Source organism: Cervus elaphus, chromosome 27 (genome assembly GCF_910594005.1).
Source record: "Cervus elaphus chromosome 27, mCerEla1.1, whole genome shotgun sequence".
Taxonomy (NCBI): Eukaryota; Metazoa; Chordata; class Mammalia; order Artiodactyla; family Cervidae; genus Cervus; species Cervus elaphus.
This window is the reverse complement of record NC_057841.1, coordinates 53,339,946-53,358,684: the sequence shown is the minus strand read 5'-3', so window position 1 is coordinate 53,358,684 and position 18,739 is coordinate 53,339,946. Positions and strand designations below refer to the sequence as shown.

Here is an 18,739-nt window from a genome sequence, read left to right as displayed (position 1 = left end):
AGTCTCTCCAGAATTCCCACAATTCCCAGTGAAAAAGATAAAAGGTGAAAAGCAACAAAACAAGGTTTTGGTTTGTTTTTTTTTTTTTGGCTGCACTGTGTCTTTGTTGCTGCCCTCTGGCCTTCTCTAGTTGAGGCCAGCAGGGGCTCTTCTTCGTCTCGGGCTGCTCACGGGGGCGGCTCCTGGTTGCGGAGCCCAGGCGTTAGGCATGCAGTCTCAGCACTTGTGGCTCAGGCGTTAGTTGCTCTGCTGTGTATGGAACCTTCCCCGATCAGGGATCAAACCCATGTCCCCTGCATTGGTGGGTGGATTCCTATCCACTGCACCACTCGAGAAATCCAATGAAACGTGATTTTAGGATCACCGTTTAAGAGTTGGCTGTAGGAAGTCCCAACTCAGACAGTCCCCTGTGTCAGATATCTGGATGGGGGCTGGAACTGGGGTGGAGTGGGGGAGTGTTCGAAAAGGGTAGTGCTTGCAAATTTCTGAATTGAGGGTCAAAGATGACAGCTCTGCGGGCCCCCCATGGAACCAGCAGCAGCAACATTTGGGTAAAAAGCCAACAGTGGATTGCTCCCATGATGAGAAAGCCATCATGAGCCCTTCCTGTCAGGAGCTGGAGAGCATAGAGTTGCCAGCGGGTGCTCCAGGAGCAGCAGCATAGAGGGGCAAGCGGCTTTAGGGAATCCCCACGGTGCTCGTCCAGCCTGTGTCCCCACCACTGCCCCACAGCCCCGGGGACAGCCTGAGACGAGGCTTCCCCGCAGTGTTCACGGGAGCAGGCGTGAGGGCCCGGGAGAGCAGGACCGGGGACGTGGTTGAGCTGCCAGGGTAACGGTGACTGTGCTCAGCCCACTGTGACCTTCTCTTGTTGAGTCGCTCAATTGTCTCTGACTCTTTGTGACCCTGTGGACTGCAGCACGCCCGGCTTCCCTGTCCTTCACCATCTCCTGGAGTTTGCTCAAACTCATGTCCATTGAGTCCGTGATATTATCTAACCGTCTCATCCTCTGCCACCTCCTTCTCCTCCTGCCCCTCCGTCTTTCCCAGCATCAGGGTCTTTCCCAATGAGTCAGTTCTTCCCATCAGGTGGCCCAAGTATTGGAGCTTCAGCTTCAGCATCAGTCCTTCCAATGAATATTCAGGACTGATTTCCTTTAGCATGGACTGGTTTGATCTCCTCACTGTCCAAGGGACTCTCAAGCATCTTCTCTAGCACCACAATTCAAAAGCACCTTCTGAGGCTTGTGAAATAGGTCTCTGAAGGGTCTGTCTGGAGACAGAAGGAGGAAGCGTTTGTCTAGGCACTCTCGTCCCTGTTGGTCAAAGGCGGTCACATGAGCACTGACTCTTGTTCTTCTGGGTTGAGCTTCGCCTCCCAACTCCAGGTATCAGAGAAGCTTCAAGGTGGGAAGAGAAAGGTAGGGAGACTCAGGAGAGGCCCCTCTCTGTGCCCACACAACGCTCACCTGCTCGTATGTGCGTGCTAAGTCGCTTCAGTTTGTGTCCGACTCTTTGAGACCCTGTGGACTGTAGCCTGCCAGGCTCCTCTGTCCAAGGGACTCTCCAGGCAAGAATATTGGAGTGGGTTGCCAGAAGCCTGCTCAGAACCAACCATTAAGATAAGAGCTGATGCAAGATGTGGGGTCCAGAGGATATGCAGCGACCCACACAATACCCATCCCAGAGGGTTACTGTGAAAAGGAAAAGAGAAAGGAGAAATGTCGGCTCCCTTAGCTCTGGGCCTGGCACACAGCACATGCACAGAGAATCCCAGCCGGGACTGCTGTAAGTGGTGTTAATATTGGACCCTCTGTTCCTCAAGTCTGAAGATGCAGCCTGGCAGAAGAGCAGGTATGTTTTCCCCTCTACTAGACAGTTTACATCTTGGAGCAGCTTCAGATTTGGTGACATCCAAGACCCTGGGACTTCTAATTGCTCTGAAATGACACCCCTGGGCAGGTCCCTGGAAGAGTGTTTACTCCCACTGTTCTTTCCCCATGGAAAGCCCTGCTTGAAAATAACCAGATAAGCACAAAACCCATGTGTACTTGAAGGGCTGGCTTAGAAGTGTTTGGACCTTTTTACCTCTTTCTTTCCACTCTTAAGAAGAAGGCTATTCAAACAGTGAGGTCATAATTACACAAAATTTCTCAGGTCTAAATGCGCAGTAAAAATTAATAACCCTCTGACTTAGGAACCAAAATGGCATCAGGGGAAAAATAATGACAATGCTGACCAGCCCAACAGAACCGAGAAAAGCTTCCAATACGCAGCTTGAAACCCAGAGGAGGCACAGGGATCATTCCCAACAATGCCACTCTGATGTGAAGAACTCATGGGTGGCATTTGCTTTTAATTCAAAGTCAATAAAGATGTCAAGTATGAAGAAAGAGCTCCCATCTTAACCAGATGATTTATCCTCAAAAACCCGTGGGATGCTCAGACTTTGCATTTGCTCATTCTCTTTCCCCAGAGCAATCCCATTTCTTCTCCCCCGTGGCACCAGTAAAACAGCAATTAACAGGAGTATATGGGGAATGGAGTGTTCTAGTTAATTGAATTTTCTAGTTAAAGAAAGGCTAGTTCCCTAACAACCCTTTCATCCAATGAAGTCCAAAACATCTGAGTCCACTTTCCTATGTTACAAAGTGAATGCTAGGGGACAGAATGGAATCTTTGTTTTAGAATTCAGTCTCCTCTAACCTTTAGGGCCTCTTCATGCTGTGCACTTAAGAGAAAAGTGAATAGGAGATGGCATTGTTTGAGAGTGAGACTTATAATCAAATCCCCAGGCTGTCCCTTACTAGCAATGTGAGACATTACACAAATTACTAAGCACTTTGAGCCTCTGTTTTTGGTTATTTTTGAAATGAGTGTAGTAATATCTACACCATAGAGGTTCCATGTGTCTGATACATAGAAGACCCTCAGTGCATGCATGCTAAGTCGCTTCAGTTGTGTCTGACTCTATGTGCAATGCTATGGACTATAGTCCACCAGGCTCCTCTGTCCATAGGATTCTCTAGGCAAGAATACTGGAGTGGGTTGTCATGCCTTCCTCCAGGGGATCTACCCAACCCAGGGGTCAAACCCGAATCTCTTATGACTCCTGCATTGGCAAATGGGTTCTTTACCACTAGCACCACCTGGGAAGCCCTAAGACACTCAAACAGTCAGTTCATTCACTCAGTCGTGTCCAACTCGCTGCAACCCCATAGACTGCAGCACGCCAGGCTTCCCTGTCCATCACCAACTCCAGGAACTTGCTCAAACTCCTGTCCATCAAATCGATAATGCCATACAACTATCTCATCCTCTGTTGTCCCCTTCTCCTCCTGCCTTCAATCTTTCCCAGCATCAGGATCTTTTCCAATGAGTCAGTTCTTCGCATCAGGTGGCCAAAGTATTGGAGTTTCAGCTTTAGCATTGGTCCTTCCAATGAATATTCAGGGTTGATTTCCTTTAGGATGGACTGGTTGGATCTCCTTGCAGTCCAAGGGACTCTTAAGAGTCTTCTCCAACACCACAGTTCAAAAGCATCAATTCTTCGGCACTCAGCTTTCTTTATAGTCCAACTTTCACATCCATACATGACTACTGGAAAAACCATTGCTTTGACTAGATGGACCTTTATTGACAAAGTAACGTCTCTGCTTTTTAATATGCTGTCTACGTTGGTCATAGTTGTTTTCCAAGGAGCAAGCATCTTTTAATTTCATGGCTGCAGTCACCATCTACAGTGATTTTGGAGGCCAAAAAAATAAAGTCTGTCACTGTTTCCATTGTTTCCCCATCTATTTGCCATGAAGTGATAGGACCAGATGCCATGATCTTAGTTTTTTGAATGTTGAGTTTTAAGCCAACTTTTTTCCTCTCCTCTTTCTCTTTTATCAAGAGGCTCTTTAGTTCTTCATTTTCTGCCATAAGGGTGGTGTCATCTGTATATCCGAGGTTATTGATATTTCCCCTGTCAACCTTGATTCCAGCTTATGCTTCATCCAGTCTGGCATTTCACATGATGTACTCTGCATTTAAGTTAAATAAGCAGGGTGACAATATACAGCCTTGATGTACTCCTTTCCTCATTTGGAACCAATCTGTTGTTCCATGTCCACTTCTAACTGTTGCTTCTTGACCTGCATACAGACACTCAATAAGTGACAGTAAATGACACTCATGATTGTCCTCAGGGCTCACAGTTTAAAGCTGTAGAAGAAGACAGAGAAGGTGTAGAAGATGGTGCTGAGTCATACTGATGCCAGGAGACCCTCTATGAGTTTCTTTACCACCAAAAAAGTCCTGTATCTGCCTGTTTTTCTCTTATTTGCATCTTTCTCATGAAACAGAAAGCTGTACTCTGTTTAGCTGGTCTCACAAATTCATCAGTTTAAATGCTGTAAGTGTCTCGCTGCTCACCTTCTGTCTAGTACACCTAACATGTGCAGGAACAGAATAGATACCACGGTCGTAGAACCAGAAAGCAGCTTCCATCCCAGTGTGACGTATGAGACACCACGAGGACCCACCTGATCAAATACACCCTCCCCAAACTGTCACATGACTTAAATTTCTCCCACAGAAGTTGTCCGTTCCGATTAAAGCATTTCTCCGCAGGGCTCTACTGGTTGCCAGTGAAAGAAATCTCTTCTTTCAGGAGATTTGATCAAAACTTGGCTTATCAGATTAATACTAGCTCCTGTTACATTCCTGTTAAGTCCTGGATGTCTGGTCTCTCTCTATCCTTCACTCTATGCTAAGGCATCCTCGTTCATGGCCCTGGGATTTGATCACCAACCTCCAACTTCAGCCCAAATCATTCCTCCAAAACATCATAACCAGATATTGAGTGGCCTTGCACATCTCCATTCTTAAAAGCACACCATAATAACTAGGTCCACATTAATTCCACACCCACCTGGCTCCAGGGCTTTCTGTCTCTATGATTGGCACCACTTACCTTCCAGCCACCAAGCCAGAGACGTGAGACACATCCTTTACGAACACCTCTCTTTCCCTGCCAAAGCACTAAGTCCCGTTGATTTAACCTGCTCAGGATCTTCTGAATTAATCTACCTCTCTGAGTCTTCACTGCCATGAAGACTTAATCCAATCTGATAGACATCCCCACTAGACTTTCATCATCTAATGATATCCCCTCAAATCTGTTCTCCAAATCTCATCCTTGTAAGAAAATGAGATTCATTCATGCCTTGCCTCCATGCAGATCATTTTATGATTTTTCAGAATCATCAGGATAAGGTCCAAAATCTTTACCACAGCACGTTAAGCCCTGCAGGGGCCACCCCCTGTCTCTCCAGCCACGTATCTCTCCACCGCTCCCCTCCTTTCCTTCAGCCAGTCTCACCATCTTTCAGTTTCCCCACACATACTACACCTTCCCACTTAGAGGGCTTTGAAAAAGCTGTTCTCATAGCTTGAAATGCTTTCCTCGATTCCGTTTCTTTTCAAATAATTAATGTCTAATCAAGCCCCAAATTTTAGCTCAAACAGCAACTTCTTTAGAGAGTCTTGCATGATTCCCTAAAGGGAATCAGTGATTTGTTGAGGGGCTGGGCTACACAACCATTGGAGGATAGATTAGAATTGACTAAACATATTTTCAAAACATATGTGCCTTTCAACACTGGCCCGATCTAAGCTCACTCATTCTCTCTCAAACACACACACACACACAATACCTCTACCACCAGATTCTCATTTGATACTCACATATGCCCCAGTGAGATACCATTCTTTATTATTATCAGTCATTACTATGAGTGGAATTGTGTTATGAGCCCCAGAAGCATGGAAATAGAAAAAAATACTGAGAACTACCCTTCTGGATGGCCTTTAAGCTGTCTTCCAACGACAAGCTTATAATTCTCTGATGTGCAAGCTATCATGCCAGGACCAGACATTCCCATAGGCACTCTCTGGAAACACAAGGTGTTAACACCCAGTAAAGCTGGGGTTGCCAGAAAAAAAATACATAATATTTTATCTGAAATACTTGAATTTCAGAAAAACAACAAATAACATTTCAGCATAAGTATATCCTAAATCTCACATGGGATATACTTACACTAAAAAAAAAAAATTATTTGTTGTTTATCTGAAATTCAATTTTAAGTGATGTCTTATATTTTTATTTGTTAAATCTGACACTCTACATGAGGCAAATATTTGGTAAATGGGAGATCAATGATGGTTAAATTCTTCTCCCTCCCCACAAACTGTCTTGAGACACAGAAGTTTGTATAATGTGATGGGTCCTGCAAAATTCAGCAATCAGTGTCCCTGATGGGAGACAGTGGCCAGCATCCTCACATCAGCTTCCCCACTTTTCCTGACTCAGTGCCCTTCTTCACTCCTGCTTCCTTGGGACCAAACTCCTTAAGAAGCCTTGGTCTCCATATAAGCTTTGGCCTTAGGTTTTGCTTCTTAGGAAACCTTAGCCATCAAGAAGGAAAGGGAAAATCAACTGTGGTTTATTCATTGGATGGAATTGTATACAATGGTTAATGTACATGAGTTAGATTCATATGCATCAACATGGATAGATTTCAAAATTGATGTTAAGTAACAATAGCAAATTACCAAAGGCTGTATACAGTTTTTACTATTCATTTTACTACTGCTGTCTCTTTCAATGCATGGAACAATAACTGCATTGTTTGGAAGCATATAAATATAGTAAAATATAAAATTATGGGTGAAAATCAAACAAGCCAACTTAAGGAGGTTGGTTCTCTCTGGTGAGGGAAAGAGGGAAGAAGGGACAAGGAAAAGGGTCAGTGTAGAGAGATTTTTAACTGTGATATTTTATTTCCCAAAGAAAAAAGCTATCTGAAGCAAATATTGCAAAATGTCAATGTCTGTTCATTGTAAATGGTGGATATATGGTATATAGTTCTCAAAATATGGTATATAAATCTGTACTTTTCTGTGTGGTTGACATTTCACAATTTTTTAAAACCTAAAGGCATTTAAAATCAGTTGCTTCTGGTTGGCCAACAGGAAGGGGAAAAGATGCTCAACATTGCTAATCATCAGGGAAATGCAAGCCAAATCCACACCTAGATATCACCTCACACCTGTCAGAGTGGCTATCGTTGAAAAGACCACAAATAACAAATGTTAGTGAGGACGTGGAGAAAAGGGAACCTTCTTACACTGCTGGTGGGAATGTAAATTAGTGTAGCCATTGTGAAAAATAGTACAGAGGTTTCTCAAAAAAATGAAAAATAGAGCTACCATATGACCCAGCAGTTTCACTACTGGATATATACTTGAAAAAAACATTAATTCAAAAAGATATGTGCACCCCAATGTTCACAGCAGCATTATTTATAATTGCCAAGAGACAAAAGCAACCTAAATGTCCAGTGGAAAAGAAAGTGAAAGTGCAAGTCCGACTCTTTGTGACCCCATGGACTATACAGTCCATGGAATTATCCAGGCCAGAACACTGGAGTGGGTAGCCTTTCCCTTCTCCAGGGGATCTTCCCAATCCAAGGATTGAACCTAGGTCTTCTGCATTGCAGGTGGATTCTTTACCAGCTGAGCCACAAAGAAAGCCCAAGAATACTGGAGTGGGTAGCCTATTCCTTCTCCAGCAGATCTTCCCAGACCAGGACTCAAACTGGGGTCTCCTGCATTGCAGGCGGATTCTTTACCAACTGATCTACCAGGGAAGCCCATCCAATGGATGAATTGGTAAATAAGTGGTGTATACATGTACACAGACTTCCCAGGTGGCGCTCGTGGTAGGAGACCAAGGCAGGAGACAAAAGAGACACACAGGTTCAATCCCTGGGTCAGGAAGATTCCCTGGAAAAGGAAATGGCAACTCACTCCAGTATTCTTGCCTGGAAAACCCCATGGAAGAGGAGCCTGGTGGGCTACAGTCCATGGAGTTACAAAGAGTAAGACACAACTGAGCAAATGAACATGCCACACATACATATAAACAATGGCATACTATTCAGCCATAAAAAAGAATAAAATTTTGCCGCTTGCAATAACATAGTCAGACTTGGGAAGCATAATGCTAAGTGAAATAAATCAGAGAAAGACAAATACTGTATGATATCAGTTATATGTGAAACCTGAAAAATACAACTAGTGATTCTAACAAAAAAAGAAATAGACTCACAGATATAGAGAAAAAACTAGTGGTTACCAGGGAGGAGAAGGAAGTGGGGGTGGGGGGTAATAAAGGGATAGGGAATGAAGAGGTACAAACATATGTGTAAAATAAGCTACAAAGATATATTGTACAACACAAGGAATATAGACACTATTTCATAAGTTGAGTTTATACATTTTATAAATGGAACTGTAGAAGATTTCTATTTTTTATAAATGGAGTTAAACCTTTAAAATTGTGAATCACTATATCGTATACCTATTACTTAGGGCTTCCCAAGTGGCACTACTGGTAAAGAACCTGCCTGCCAGTGCAGGAGACACAAGAGACATAGGTTCAATCCCCGGGTCGGGAAGATTCCCTGGAGGGGGGCATGGCAACCCACTCCAGTATTCTGGCCTGGAGAATCCCATGGACAGAGGAGCCTAGCGGGCTGCAGTCCATAGGGTTGCAAGGAGTCAGATACGACTGAACCAACAGCAGGCATGCCCGCACACCTATTACTTACATAATACTGTACATCAACTACACTTCAATATAAATAAAATTAAAATTAAAGAATAGTTTTGAGCAGAAAAATAAAAAGAGGTGCATTAGATATTTTGTAAACCATCAGCTTCTGGCTTAACAAAGGACAAAGCAAGTAGAAATTGACCTCAGCTGCAAAACAGAAGACACAAGCTCTGCAACACCAAATGTGAATTTTCCAGAGAGAATGTGGAGTCTCCCAATCTTTTCACTGCCTCCACCAAGCTTTGTGTAAGGCATCTTAGTAGGCATTTTGGAAGAGATGATTGTATGTAAAACAGTTCAGTACCCAAAAGAGTTTATAATTTGGATGGTCCTACTTACAAAAGAATTATATTCTGAATACTTATTTAGAAGTCATTTGGTTAGAATTCAAGTCTCAAGGAAGATTTCCCCATAGAGAAAAAAATCTTATCAACCATGGTTAAGTTTGTAAGTTATCCCTCAGAAGGCCCATTTATTCTATAATACAAAATTATTGGATTCCAGGGTTGGAAGGGATCTTAAGGTAATTGAAATTCTGCACATTTGCTGGAAAAATAGTAGAAAACAAGTTTCTAAACTAGTAATGAAACAGCTCAGAAAAACAATAGAGTAGAATAAGAAATGGCTTTTTTCATCATCTTCAGTGTTTAAGTTTGAGGAAAAGGAGAATTAATTAACGGCAGGTTGGAAAGCAAGGGAAGCTTTTAGAAACTTTTGTGAGGGTGGGAGGAGATGGTGGGCATTCCAAAGGCCTTTGAGGTTGATGACCTTGACTTTCTCATCATTTATAGTTTCTACATGCACTTTAAGCAAAGAGCTTTTCATTCCCTTGATATTTAAGTTATCACTGATGGTCTTAAACTCATTTATCTGCCATAATTAGGAATCTATGACTCAATGAATTGAATCCAGAAAAGACGATGTGTACGGTGCCTTAAGGAGACTGCCTTTGGCGGGGTGTGGGGCAGGGGCAGGGAAGGGGTTAGCTAAGTTCTGAGCAGATCAGGAAAGAAAAAAGAACAAGCAGAAGTGCACCATGGTGTCGGCACAAGCCTCTTAAGGGAGAAAAAGAAACAATATAAGTCAGGCATGCCTTGTACTGGCCACCAAGTATGTTACTGGCCAGAGACAGTGTGGCTATATCAGGACAGAAACCAAGGACAAAATACACACACATTCCTCATAAAATGAAACACAGACGTGCTACAGGATCCAGCAATTCCACTTCTAGGTATTCACCCGGAAGAACTGAAAACGAGGTCTCAAAGAGATAGTTATACACACCTTTACAGCAGTATTATGCACAATAGGCAAAAGATGGAGCAGCCTAAGTGCCCATCAACGGATAAACAAAATGTGGTACATACATGCAACGGACTATCATTCAGCCTTAAAAAAGAAGGAAAATCTAACACGTGCCACAGCATGGACAAAACTTAAAGACATTATACGAAGTGAAATAAGCCAGTCCCCAAAACACAAATACTGTATGACTCTACTTACATGTGGTACCTACCAGCATCAGATTCACAGAGACTGAAAATAGGATGGTGGTCACCAGGGGCCAGGAAAAGAGGGAGTGGGTGTAGAGGTTCAGTTTTGCAAGATGAAAAGAGTTCTGGGGTTGGATGAAGGTTGTGATTGCCCACCAATGTAAAGGTACTGAACTGTCCACTTAAAAATGGTTAAGATGGTAAATTTTATGTTGTATGTATTTTACCACAATTAAAAATGAATTAATTAATTAAAATTTAAAAAAACACACACAGAAGCATGGGGGAGATGTTGGTGGGGTAAATAGAGTGGCCTCAAGGAAGATGAAAGAAATCTGGGGGCTATAATAAGATCACTTACAGGACAATCACTTATGGACAATCTCCTTTTCTATTAACACAGCTCCTGTGCTTTCTCTTCTTCACTTTATCACCACTGCAACCGGATGTTTCCATGGCAGTGTTCTGAAGTCTCTCCTCTCAATCCCAAGGTCAATGAAGGTAGGAGGCCCATCTGCAGGGTCCACCACTCTATCCCCCCAGGCCATCATATTGACTGAGGTCTTGAAGGACTTAACATTTGTGGCATGAATGAATAATCATCCCTTAAAAGTCAAATTGCAATAAAAGAAAACAATTTCAAGAAGTAGACTGTAATTGAAAAATAAATGCTACAAGTAATAAGATGTATGATGTCACTGTGCCTTGGGAGGTCTGTGTGAGGAGGAGGGGGGTGGGCTGAGCCTTAACCCTGTCCCCACCCCATTTTACTGTGTAACACCCAGCTCAACTGTGGATATTTTACTGCTATTCCACACTGAACTTGACCCGCTTGCTAAATTTAAATACGGATAGTTGTACTTCCAAGGTCATCTGATTTTATTTGCAAAGTTTCTCTTTTTCTTATGGGTCTGTGATTAATCAGGAGAAAACTGGTGTGATTAAAAGGATCTTAATCTGCAAATACCAATTTCTCTGAGCTGCACCTACTACCTCTTTAAAATTGACATGGCCTTAAAATTAAACTTCTTGGCATCCCAGGTCTGATGAATTCCTAAACAAAGTAATTAAAGCTCTTTGTAAAAACTGTGTGTGTACACACTCTGAAGAGGAAGGGGGAGGAGGGAGGGAGAGAGGAAATAAGACCTTGAATTTACACAACATCTTCAAAAGGGGTGCCTCATTTATCTACCAAAAGAGAATGGGGCAGGGGGACTGTCTTTAAAATTGGCATAGCTTAAATATTAAACTTCTTGGTATCCCAGGTCTGATGATTTCCTAATAAAATAAATTAAAGTTCTTTGTAAATAAAAATATGTGTGTATGATGAGAGCAAGACCTTGAATTTACATAACAGCTTCAAAGCAGGGGTCTCATTTACCTATCAAAAGAGAGAGAACAGAGAAATAAAAACTCTCTTTGAGTAACAAATGGATAAATATTAGTGGTGTTATTTAGTATTATTATCCTTGCCTATAGTATGAATACTAGAAGTAAAAAAAATGATAAGGCAGCTTGCCCAAGGTCACTCTGGAAGTCCGTGATAGGGATGAGAAGAGAACCCAGGTTTGCAGGCTCCTGGCCCAGTGCATTTCTCTCAGGGCCATAAATTATGAGACTGTTTGGGTCTTTAGATTCTCCAGATGTTGCCATCTCCTCAACGTCCTTGTGCCGCCACCCAATGCTTTCACATTTTTTATAAAGTTAGATGAAAGTCTCCCTCCTCCTGACAGCTTTATTACCCCCAGAAACCATTATCTCCCTCTAACTCATAAAGTTATACTCAATTGTTGGTGCAGTAACCAAACAGGAGTCAAAGACATTTCTGTGATTGATGTGCCCTTCAGTGGAAAACAGCTGAAAATATTACTGCTTTGATATTCCCATTTTTTCCCAGGCCTAAAGGTTAATCAGTTGACAATGTTACATGGAAAGTCTTTTCTAAAACTCCAACGACAGAGACTGTGTACATTGGCAAACTCTTCCCCAGGCCAAGAAGAGCTGATAATGCCCTGAAGAAATGTATAAGTAAATGGCGGCAATATAAGATTTTTTTTCAAGGCTGTGGGATGGCTTGGCACTACTTTGTGCAAGGGCGGGGGTCAAAAATCTACCAGGGTACCCAGAGGGGCTAAAATGACATATGAGTGTGACTGTCAATCACAAGGGAAGGAAGAAAATATTTACAAGAAATATAGGAAGAGAAAAGAAAAGATATAGAAAAAATGAAGAGAGAAAAAAGAGGAAGAAGAGAAATACAAAAAGGAAAGAGTAAAAGAATGAAGTATATATTAATAATGACTAATATAATATTCACAGCTTACAAAAGGTTTTCACAGGTATCTATTCAGGTAACATCATGAACTCCTGCACAGTAGATAACACCTCAATTTGATGAATGAGGTTCATAACACCAAACATCAGAATGTTAGGCTATAGAAGGTAGATTCAGATAGGTTCCTTTTACCATCTACACCAAGGACCCAAGGAAGTGTGTGCTGGGTCATATCAGGGGACATTAAGACTGGGCTCTGATGGGGGCACTTTGTGGGGACTCGTGAGTGTGTAACGGAGTGTCCAAAGCCTCAGAAGACTTCACTACAGACTCTGCACAAGTTCTACAGCCTCCAACAAGAACAACCACCACCAAAGATGAGAAGATTGGCAGGCAGCCTGATTCTTCCAAAATGAATAGAGGACAAATGAACTTATTTACAAAACAGAATTAGAGTCACAGATGTAGAAAACAAACTTATGTTTACCAGGAGGGAAGGGCATGAGGGATAAATTGGGATATTGGGATTGACATATACACACTACTATATATACAATAGATAATTCGTTAAAACCTATCGTATAGCACTGGGAACTCTACTCAATACTCTGTGATGACCTGTACGGGAAAAGAATCTTTTAAAAGGGTGGGTATATGTCTAGGTATAACTGAATCACTTTGCTATATAGCAGAAACTAATATAACATTGGAGCTCAACTATACTTCAATAAAAATTCATTTCAAAAATTAAAAAAATATAAGGATTCTTCTTGGTGGTCCAATGATTAAGACTCCATATTCCCAACGCAGGGGTGCCTGGGTTCGATCCTTGGTCAGGAAAAAACCCTACATGCTACATGGCTAAAAATTTGGCCAAAAATTTAAAAATTTTGTAAAGAGCAAACAAAAATTTAAAAAATAAAATGGTGAGGGAATGAAAATAACGAATAGAATTCTAAATGTTCTGCTTTCAGAAAAAAACAGCACAAGCAAAGATAGTGGCGTAAAACAAAGTCCAATATTAGAGAATGTGAAAAATGATGAGCATAAATGAAGCATAATGTGAAAGGTGTAATATGTAAGAAGATGCTGGATGAGTGACTGAGTGATATGTCAGGAGGGCCGTATAAACCATATTAGGAGCATAAAATTTAGCCTATTGGCAATGACCGGGGGACTTCAAAGTTTTAAAGACAAGAAGAGGTGCTACAAATAACATGATCAAACCTGTTTTGGAAAAATAACTCTAACAGAAATGAGGAAGAAGGGACAAGTATCTGTGAAACGAGACATGGGGTGGAATTCAGACATGGAAACGTGACCTAAGAGAAAATGGACATGGTCTAGAGATATTTTAGAAGTAGAATCAGTAGATGGAAATTAGGGAGGGAAGGAGTCGAAGATGACTCCTGGCATTCTGGTTTCCAGAACTGAGTAAATGGTAATGACATTAATCACTATAGAATATTTTAAAAATTTGATTTAGTGCATATTGAATCTGAAGTGTCCTTGAACATACAGCTGTATGTATCAGCTAGTCAGTGGAAATATGGATCTAGAGCCCAAGAGAAAGTTAGTGCTAACGGGACAGATTTGGGAAGCATTAGTATATAAAAGGTGGTAGGATTCACGGCAATAGAAGCAAGCATCAGCAAGCAGCCTGGACTGAGCTCTTTAAAAACCCAGCCTTCAAAGGAACCCTGGGCCGTGTAACAGAGAAATTGAAAATGTCCACTAGATCACTGGCTTTCGTGGAGTTATTTCCCAGCTGGCTGCCAGGCTCACCCACATCCACATTCACCCCACTCACTCGACTCTCTCCTCCGTGTTTGCAGAGTGGTGCCTCACTTGTTACGATTCCCAGGCTCGAGATCCTCACGCTTTGTTTCTCAGATTCCAACTAACACTTCCTGCCAGCTGCAGCCTCTCCAAGGAATGATAGTCCAGGGACCACCCTCATTATCACATGGCCCAAGGAATCTGCATGTGTGCACTTTCCTGGGGCAGCAATGATAAGCCATGGATACCCTGAAACTAAAAATGAGAAATCTCAGCAGCCAAAAGGTAGGAACAATGCAAGTGTCCATCCACAATTGAAAGATAAACAAAACGTGATTTATGTGGTGTGTATATGTGTGTGTATATACATAATATGTGTATGTATACATAATGTGTATACACACACAAGCACACACATGTTTACATATATATGTAATTGCTGTTGTTTAGTCATTAAGTTGTAGCTGACTCTGCAACCCCATGGACTGTAGCCCACCAGGCTCCTCCGTCCATGGGATTTCCCAGGCGAGAATACTGCAGTGGGTTGCCATCTCCTTTTCCAGGGGAATTTCCTGACCCAGGGATCAAGTCTGTGTATCCTGCATTGGCAGGCACTGAGCTACCAGGGAATATATATGTGTGTGTGTGTGTGTGTGTATATATATATATATATATACGTGCGTGTGTATGTGTGTGTGTATTAATATATAAGCCAGTCACAAAAGATAGATATTATGTGATTTTACTTATATGAGATACCTGGAGTAGTCAAATTCATAGAAACAGAAAGTAGAATGGTGGTTGTTAGGAGCTGGGGGAAGGGTAATGGGGAGTTATTATTCAATGGGTACAGCATTTTTGTTTGAGAAGATGAAAAAATTTCAGAGATTGAGACAAGTAATGGTTATACAACATTGTGAATGCACTTAATGCCACTGAAATGTTCAATTAAAAAGAGCTAAAATGGCAAAGTTTAAGTTTTATATATTTTATCTGAGTTCCGCAGTGGTTCAGCAGTAAAGAATCTGCCTGCAATGCAGAAGCCACAGGAGACGCAGGTTTGATCCCTGGGTTGGGAAGATCCCCTGGAGGAGAGCATGGCAACCCACTCTAGTATTCTTGCCTGGAGAATCCCATGGACAGAGTAGTCTGGTGGGCTAGGGTCCATAAGGTGGCAAAGAGTTGGACACAGCTGAAGCAACTTAGCATGCACGCATGCATATTTTATCACAATAAAAAAGAAGGAACCAAAAAAAGAAAAATCCAGTCTAAGAACAGCTGCTAGTTTTATGTTCTTAGAATGGAATACAGATTGGTAAAGCACTATGATGAACAGTATGGTGATTCCTTAAAAAACTAAAAATAGAACTACCAGCAATCCACTCCTGGGCATATATCTAGAGAAAACCATAATTCAAAAAGATACATGCAGCCCAGTATTCATTGCAGCACTATTTACAGTAGCCAGGACATGGAAGCAACCTCAACATCCATCGACAAAGGAATGGATAAAGATGTGGCACATACATGCAGGGGAATATTACTCATCAATGAAAAAGAACAAAATAATACCATTCGCAACAACATAGGTGGACCTGGAGATCATCATACTAAGTGAAGTAAGTCAGACAGAGAAAGACAAATATCATGATGTCACTCATCCATGGAATATAAAAAAAATAGTACAAATGAACTTGTTTACAAAGTAGAAATAAAATCACAGTTGCAAGAGACAAATTTAAGGTTACCAGGGCAGAAAGGGGGAGAGGGATATATTGAAAGATTGGGATCGATATGTACACACTACTATATATAAATCAATAACTAATAAGGACCTACTGTAGAGCACAGGGAACTCTACTCAATACTCTGTAACGACCTATATGAGAAAAGAATCTAAAAAAAGAGTGGATATATGCATACATATAACTGATTGTCTTTGCTATATAGCAGAGACTAACACAACCTTGTAAATCAACTATACATCAACAAAAATTTAATGTTTTTAAAAATAAATTTCACAAATGATTTAAAAAAAAAAAAGAATGGAATACAGCACAGCTATGAAACAAACGATTGCTGCATACACAGGCATAAACAACGCTCAAATACAGAATGTGGAGCATAAAGAGCCAAGTACAAACGTGTGCGTTCTATATAATTCCATTTATACACAGTTCAAGAGCAAGCAGAACTAATCTATGGTGATAGAAGTCAGAATCACCATTGGAGGAAATGTATTGAATAGAAAGAGTCATGATGGCATCTGCTAGGGGCTGGAAACATTCCACTTTGTGATCTGAGGGGTGCTTACCCAGGGCTGACCACTAAGATTTGTACCTCTTGTCTATGTAAGTTACATCTTACTATTTTTTAACAAGATACCATCAACAAAAATTGTTTATGTTTCCAAGTTGACTCACTAACTGAAATCAGCTGTACTGTATAAATGACAGTTCTGATTAGCAAGGAATGATTTGGATGGGGGTGGAGGGGTGAGCGCAAAAAACTGCCGTCATGGAAACTGGGGTGAGGGTTACCATTCAGCCCAAAGTTCAGCTCAATAACATACAGTTAAGAAATAATTATTGGGCACTTAATGCCAAACGTAATGCAAAGTTCTAGGGCAGTTTCTCAAACTGCCTCCCCCACGCTCCCCCTCACCTCTGCAACCACATCAGAATCATGCAAGATGTTTGTTTAAAGGGCAGCTTCTTGGGTCCTGCCCCGATCTACTGATTTAGAAACTTCGTGGGCTGGGCGCAGGAATCCCGTTTTCAACAGTCACCCCAGATGACTGTACAAAGATGAATAACATATACTTTGTTCTGCACTAACCTCTCTGCCCTCAAGGGGTTTGGAAATACATAAACAGATAATTTCCATATAACGTGGCAACTACAATGACAGATATGCTGAGACTGCTAAAACCCTCTGAGGGTGGAGGAGGAAGACTAAGTCAAAGCAGGCAAAATTCAGCTTTGCTGAATCAAAAAGGCTGCTTAGCAATTAGCCAAGCAAATTGGGGTGAAGGAGAGGGTGGCAAAGTGATTGGTTTGCAAAGTGTGGTTCCCAGAAAATAGAATCAGCTGGAAACTTGTTAGAAAGGCAAATTCTAAAGGCCCCACCTTAGACTCACGATTTCTGGGTGCGGGCCCAGCAGTCTGTATTTTCAAGCCCTGGAGGGGATGCTGATGCCACTCAAGTTCAAATTCGACAGCCAAATCTGCCAGGGAAGTGGCTTCAGAACCGGCTGCCTGAATCCAAACCCAGGCTCTGTGGCTTACTGGCTGGGTGACCACAAGTAAATTGCTTAACCTCTTTGGGCCCCAGTTTCTTCATCTCTATAATAATAGTCCTTAATTCATAATTATAACCTATAATGTACCTGGCACATAATAAGTGCTGTATACGTGCTTGTTTTTATTAGCAAGAGTGTGGGTGAAGAGACCTGAAATGGCAACAGCAGGGCTGTTTTGCAGGTAGGTAGTGTTGGAGCATCAGGCAAGAAGCAGGTGTGACGAGTGCTGGCAAGGTGAGCAGCAGACAGATCGGGGCCATTCATGTTTAAAGAAGAAAAAGACACCTGGGGACTTCCACATCCAAAACGATGGACTCCTTATGCTTATTCCTATTTCTCCTGCTAAGTACAGCTAAAATCCTGGACGTTAAAAATAAGATGCTGAGAAGTGAATTTAAAAAAAAAGGAAGGCGGGCCAGGGAGGGACCTCGGGACCCAAGGAATGATACAGTGATGAGTTCACTGGGTTTTTTTGTTTGTTTTTGGCTTCACATATCCCAGACTTGGAGCTTAAGTGCCTGGCAACCCAGAAATGCCGTGCAGAGCAGACAAAAGAGGAGCAGCAAAAGCCAGCTCTCTCTTGCCAAAGGACGGACGAAAGGGCAGCCTAGAAAGGCAAGACTTTTAGATGATAACTGCTTATCCTCTAAACTGAACTGCTTATCTGGCTGAACTGCTTATCCTGAGTTCAGCCAGACACCTCAGGAAACAACTATGGTCCCAGCCCCCACCAGCAAAAGCTGAGTGAGAACCCTAGATTCCACCCAGGCTAGGCTCTAGCTAGGTGCCCCAAACCCTGCACCAGGGAGGGGTCAGACAGGCCAGGTGGGCATCTGGGACTTCACTGCCCATCAAGCAATGACAAACCACCGCTTTCTGGGGTCAGTGGAGGCCTTGGGGAGGCCCGAATTCCCACCCACACTCAGCAGTAAAAAGGAACACCCACACTTCTTCTGCCTGGGACCCCACCCCTTTTGCAGGATGTCAACATCTGATTTTCCAGAGCTACTGTTAGAGGGAACTCAGTAAAGGGTACAGGGGCTCTGGATGTCTTGAAACTGTGCCTCAAATCACTGTGAAACTGACAGTGATCTCAAAAGTTAATTTAAAAAAAAAAATTACAAAGAAAACTGAACCAAATCGTATGGTAAAGGAGAGCTATGGGTTTTAGGTAGAGTGACAGATTAGATTTGTACCATACTCAACTTTTGCTGAGTCCAATT

The 18,739-nt window shown here is 42.1% G+C and overlaps 1 pseudogene; it reads left to right on the top strand.

The window, feature by feature from the left end:
• The first annotated feature begins 503 nt into the window (after positions 1 to 503).
• Positions 504 to 18,739, top strand: part of LOC122684753 — a 108,236-nt pseudogene continuing 90,000 nt past the window's right edge.